The 6,261-nt window shown below is 48.7% G+C and overlaps 2 long non-coding RNA genes across 2 annotated transcripts; one reads left to right on the top strand and one right to left on the bottom strand.

Moving 5' to 3' along the window:
* Positions 1-737: 737 nt before the first annotated feature.
* LOC311599853 lies at positions 738-3,204 on the top strand. Its single transcript, XR_014780032.1, has 3 exons — positions 738-886; positions 2,447-2,518; positions 3,081-3,204. It is a non-coding gene; the product is annotated as an uncharacterized lncRNA (long non-coding RNA).
* Positions 2,351-5,066, bottom strand: LOC311599852. Its single transcript, XR_014780031.1, has 3 exons — positions 4,904-5,066; positions 3,114-3,304; positions 2,351-2,489 (listed from the first exon to the last, which is right to left on the bottom strand). It is a non-coding gene; the product is annotated as an uncharacterized lncRNA (long non-coding RNA).
* Positions 5,067-6,261: the final 1,195 nt, after the last annotated feature.

Genomic DNA, 6,261 nt, shown 5'->3' with positions numbered 1-6,261 from the left:
AGAATAGTCTGTGAGGTTCAAAACTGTGGAAGTCACGATGACCTTGAAAGAGGGTGGGAGGGAGGGACATGGAGGAGAGAGGGGAGGGGCCTATGATCGGGATGTAAAGCGAATATATAAATTCAAAACAAATTTATTTTCTCTTTTATATTTTATTTATTCACTTTACATCCAAGTCGTTGCCCCCTCCCTCCCCTCCTCCCAGTCCCACCTTCCCTCCCACATCGTCCCTCCCGTATTCCTTGGAAAAGGGGAGACCCCTCCCCGCCCACCCCAGCTCATCAAGTCTTATCAGGACTGGAAAAAAAAAATCACACACACAAAGAAAAGAGCTATCAAACGGAGTGGTGAGACAGAAACCCTCATCAAAATGCTTTCTCGGGCAAATGAGAAAGAGGATATAGAGACAGCAGCCAGCTCGCATCCTCTAGGCCTGGGCTTGCAAAGAGCAACAGACAACTGTGGCCACAGCAAGAAATGGGGAACCGGCCACATGACTGCAAGAAACTGAGTTCTGCTCCCAGCCACGTGAGCTTGGAAGACAAGCCTGAGGCTCTAGAAAGGAAAGTTACCCAGCTGACAGCCGACCACGGCTTGTGTTACTCCATGCTGTGCTGACCCTACACTCACTGTTGGCTTGGTTTCCAGCGCGGACTCACATGATGAGTGCTTAGTGTCCCACTCAGGGACAGGAAGCCTCAGATGAGAACTTGCTGGGGGAAGGAGGTCACGGGAGAGGCTATTTTGAAGTTTCTCTCTGGCCCCTATCTACTCCCTTGCTTCCCATCGGCCATGAAGTGGACAGCCGCCGCCTCCGCATCTCCCACAGCCGTGATGCACCTAAAATCAATGAAGCCAGGGCCCGAGGACTGATAGCCCTGAAGCTGTGAACCAAATAAACCATTCCTCCCCTGAGGTGTTGCTGGGTTTTTTTGTTGGTTTGGTTGGTTGATTTTTTGTTGGTTTGTTTGGTTTGGTTTGGTTTGGTTTGGTTTGGTTTGGTTTGGGGGGTTTCAAGACAGAGTTTCTCTGTGTAGCCTTGACCATCCTGGACTTGCTTTGTAGACCAGGCTGGCCTTGAACTCACAGTGATTCGCCTGCCTCTGCCTCCTGAGTGCTGGGATTAAAGGTGTGCACCACCATGCCCAGCTTCCCTGGGTTGTTTCTATTGGGTATTTTGGAGCCAGCTATGCAAGACGGAAGAAAACACTCTCATGAGATCAGGATAGTGGCCCGTGGGCTGAGTATAAGTTGATACTAAGTAGTTAGTGTTAATGTCTAACTTACAACTTGGAGTTCTGAGTGTGTTCCTTGGTGGTGCACACTAAAGCATTCAGGGAAGTGTCAGGTGTTTGTTTAAAAATAATAGTGAAGAAATGAATAGGTTCTTTTTTTTTTTTTTTTAGTTTGAAAAACTATGAGGAAAGATCAGTAGTTAGTGCCATAGGGTCTTCTTCCTGCAAAGCGGAAGGAAGGGCGATCCTGGGGGCCAGATGAGTTGGACAAGGACTGTCCAGCCATCAAGGTCCTGCCTTGCTCTGTGTTCCTGCTGGGCAGAGCAGTCCAGGACTTCCTAATCCCTGGGGTCCTGTGAACCATGAGGCCTCCCCCTCTTGTTGTTGTAACCAAAGTCACTGTCATATCAGGAACTGAGCTTGACAAGGTAGTTGTTGAGGGCAGTGGCAGCCCTAGGGTCACTGCTACAGCCACAGTAGACAAACTGCTCCTCAGTGTAGACCAGGATGCTCTTAGGGGCCCTCTGGTGCCTGTTTCACTGCCTTCTTGATGTCAGCATAATTGGTAACAGGTCAGACACAATAGGGCTGGACACAAACAGAGGTCAATGTTCATCAAACTTGGAGGGATCACAATCAGTGCCCTACATCAGGTCTAGCCAATCATCTTCCATAAGCCAATAAAAAGAGTCTAATTAGAGGTGAGAAGCAGAAAAATAAAGCAGACATTTCTTCAAATGTAGCCACACTGGGAAGAGGGACAGAGATGCAGCGAGCCCTGCAAGTCTGTCTCCGTTCCTGAAGGGACATCCAAATTTAACTGGAGAGTCCCAGATTTCCACAGCTAAGACCCGGCTACAACGCAGTCACACCAACCATTATCTGGGCTTCTGTCTCATCCTGTAAGGTGGTCAGACAAGTTGTTAGAACACACACACACACACACACACACACACACACACACATACTGCCTGGTACAGTTTTCTTCTCCCAATTGAGATTCCTGGAAAAATTCCCCCTTTTTGGGTGGTCCGTTGTTTGAATAGTCTGAGAGGCTGAGAGGCGCAAAGGTCTCTTAACTGAAGTGTAACACCAGCCACAATTCAAGGGTTGTTGATGGCAACAACGTCTACTTTGTCCAAATTGAGATTAACCCTGCTGACAAACTGTCCAACATGGCCACACCTGCTCACTCTGATCTTCACCATCAGGGCTCAAGGACTCATCTGGCATTCCATGAGAGGTACGCAGTGTCTGTAGAATGGAGAGAAACAGAGAGATTAGTAATTATAAAATGTGTGTCTGTGTCTCTATCTGTGTGTGTGTGTGTGTGTGTGTGTGTGTGTGTGTGTGTGTGTGTTTCTGTCTGTCTGTCTGGGTGTATTTATGTATGTATGTATGTATGTATCTCTGTGTCTGTCTGGGTGTATTTGTGTGTGTATAGATGTGTGTCTCTGTGTGTTGTGTCTGCCTGTCTGGGTATATTTGTGTGTATATCTGTACGTGTGTATGTATGTGTGTCTCTGTGCATCTGTCTGTCTGGGTGTATTTGTGTGTGTATATCTGTATTGTGTGTGTATATGTGTATGTGTGTGTGTATCTGTCTGCCTTTCTGTCTGGGTGTTTTTGTGTGTGTCTATCTGAGTGTGTTTGTGTGTGTGTGTATATGTGTCTGTGTCTGTGTGTGTATCTGTCTGGGTATGTTTGTGTGTATATGTGTGTGTGTATTTGTGTGTGCCTGTCTGGGTGTGTGTTGTGTTCTGTGTGTGTGGTGTGGTGTGGTGTGTAGGGGTAGCCAGGGAAATCAAACTCAAATCTTAAAACCTGTCTGCTTCTCTTTCACAGCCTTTATGCTTGCTGGTTGTTGCTTCGTCTTACCTACGCATGTCTCTTCCGGCAGCCATCTTTCTGAGGGGCATGGCTGCTAAAGCATATGTTTATAATCTCTTAAGAGTTGAGTAAGCCTTTGAACGGCAGGTCTGCATGTCCAAGAATGGGTGTGAGATGACAGAACAGTAGCGTCTTCTCAAGCAGTCCAGCTGAGCCCCCAGGGTTGCGGGGGTGACATGCTGCAGCACAATGGCCCTCATTGGAGCAGGAATGGCTTTCAGGTGCCTGCTGCACCCTCCTGGTGCCAGGCCCAGCTGGCTCTCGACCATTGCAGCCCTCCTTTGCCACATCGGTCTGCCCTTAACTCCTCCTCCTCCTCCTCGGAAACGCTGCTCCTTTACCACACATCGTGTGTTCAGCCAGGCCCCATCTGACAGCTGGGGCCCCTGGCCCAACCCCAAAGACACTCAGTGTTCTTTTCATGGGCTCTCATGTGTCCCTGCCAGCCAAGTCTACTTCCTTTACGATCCTTTTTCAGGGTCTCCCTTTCTGGGGCCTTGCGTACCATGCCAATGGCTTACACACTTGATGAAAAGACTAGGGGCCCTGAGAACCTGGATCAATGGGGGTCTTTATTTTTAAACATCAGTAAACAGCATGAATCAGTTGAATGGGTGCAGCCCTGTTCACCATTCTAATGCTTGCTCTGGTCTCCAGCCAGCATTAGCCCCATGAAGAATGTGCTAGCTAATAAAGAATGTGGCCCTTTTCCTTAACTTGAACACACTCCACAATGCTGGCCTGAACGATCGGTTTAACGCTGGACAGGCTGAATGGAAAAAATCTTTAACTTTCCTTTTGAAACAGTGTGTTGATGCTGTCCTAATCATTTCCTTTCCTCTTCCCTCCGGTTTGATCCCTGACATGGCTGGATCAGCTTGGTACAAAACACAGTCTTTTCAAGACTCAGAGAGAGAGGCCAGGCTCGTTTCCACTAAGTGAGCTACAAATCGTGTAATTAGAGATGAAAAGTTCTGGGCGCTTTTAACTTGTGCCTGTGCCTTTGTTAAAAGGCCTCCCCTGTCACTGTGGTTGGGGGTGGGGGGGTGGGTTGTTCTTGTTACGCTTGCTGTTTGTTTGTGGAACCACTCACAGCCCATTCAGTGCCACCAGCAAGGGACATGGCCTCGTTTTGACTAAAAATAGTCACTGCTGTGATTAAAATGACAGGAAAAATAGTCCTTAAAGAGATTTAGGATCTAGAGTTCTAGCTAGCCTTGCCTAATACGCCAGAGACCATGCTGCAATAAAAGAATTTAAGACCCCCCCCAAACAAATATATATAGTCCCCAGTAGAACTGAATATTTAACAAAAGGCTGGGCTTTTGTTCCTATTTGAGATACAAATGGCATCAAGTAAAGGAAGGGGTCATAGCTACACCAGGTCCTGATAACACACACACCCTGCAAGCCCTTTGTAAGGTACGCGGGGGATCAAGAGCCAGTTCTGAAGGCAGACGTGGGGGGGAGGGGGGGTTCAAACCCCCATCCCAGTGCTGAGAGTGCCACTGGGCAAATGGCTGCAATCAGTCAGGGTTCACATGCCATGTGACCAACTCAGGGTTTCTGTCCGGCCCAGGAAAAGCAGCCCTCATGGTGGGTGACGCTGTGATGGATGATGGTTAGCCTCCCTGCAGCCCTCAAAGCCCTGCCAGGGTGACCTCCCCCACAGGCCTCTGGTCCCTTCCCGCACTCCCGCCCATTGCTGCAGCATCTGGGTAAGCGCCAGCTTGATCAAGGAGTCTCTTACTCCCAAAATCGAGCTGCCACTGACTTACTGTGACATTCAAAGCCTCCGGGAAGGCAGCTGCGAGGGACAGGAAAGCCCAGGCCACTGTGTGAGCAGAGCTGGCTCTCAAGGTTCCCTCGCCTTTCCTGGTCACTTGTCCTCAGCTCACTGCACTCCTCGCTTTTAGGTACACATTCCCTTTAGCTCTCCTAAGTCTTCCTCCTTGCATCACATTTTTTTCTTTTCTTTTCTTTTTTTTTTTTTTTCATTCTCTTGCCTTTATTCTACCCCACCAGTCTGGCTCTGAGTGTCTATGTGAAGGAGCTGCTGTGGAGTGCCTGTACCTTTAAGTCACATGAGGGCTACATGGAGCAGTCCCTCTACACTCCTGACTTCCTTCCGCTGCTTCAGGGACATCTGGCCATAGTTATTTATTTACTTAATAACTCGATATATGTACAGACAGTGTTGTGATCACACTTGCCATTGTCCCCTCTAGCCCTTCCCGCACTCTGGCTCCCTCTCCCCACCTATGCCTGCCCCAACGCCCCAACGCCCCAACCGCATGCTTTCTGTTGGTGCTCAGGTCACCGCAGCTGCTGTGAGTTGACTTCTGGGATAGCCGTGCCAGTGTTTCACCGCATCCCTCTCCACCCTCTGGCTTTTAGAATCTTCCCACCCCTTTTCCGTAATGTCCCTTGGGCCTCAGAGGCAGTGACACAGATGTCCTGCTTATGGCTAAGGGCTGAACACCCACTCATTCTCAGTGCTTTCACAGTGGTGAGACTCTACATTGTAAGGGAAGTTTTGGGTTCTTTGTAAACTCAGTTGTGTTACGTGAATATGTTTTTGTTCTAATCCCAAGTGTTGGATTTTAGTTTGAGCTTTAGATTGTCCACACCTGTTCATTGTTTCGCGAGGGGCGTGGCTTTCGCCAGCTAGTGAGGCCTTTCCCCCAGCTGCACGGAGAGGGGCGTGGTCTAGGGCCCTGAGGATATAAATAAGGGCACAGAGAGCACGTGGCATGGTGGCACGGTGCGTGGTGTTGGTGTGTGGTGAGTAGCACTTTGAAGACATCAGAGGCAGATGTTGTCTCAGATTGGAACAGGCAGATGGAGAGAAAGGCTTTGAGGGGCAGCGGCTTAGAGGATACTGCTGGCTGCGTCAGAGATGGGTATAGTACAAAAAAATTATTTTTGACCCTAAACAGCTGGGAGAAGTAATGGGGACCCCCCCCTCACCACTAACCTTTCTTCTACATATGTTTGGGAGGTTGGAAGGGAGGTTGACACCTAAACACCCCAAATAAAGTAGAATTTTTTTAAAAAAAAGAAAGAGCACTACACTACATTAAGTGTTGCCCTCTGCAAGAAACTTCTCTGATCCAAGCTGAGAGCAGCGCTAGTG

The sequence above is a fragment of the Acomys minous genome (genome assembly GCF_964271855.1).
Source record: "Acomys minous genome assembly, chromosome: 6".
Taxonomy (NCBI): Eukaryota; Metazoa; Chordata; class Mammalia; order Rodentia; family Muridae; genus Acomys; species Acomys minous.
This window is presented reverse-complemented; position numbering and strand designations above follow the sequence as displayed.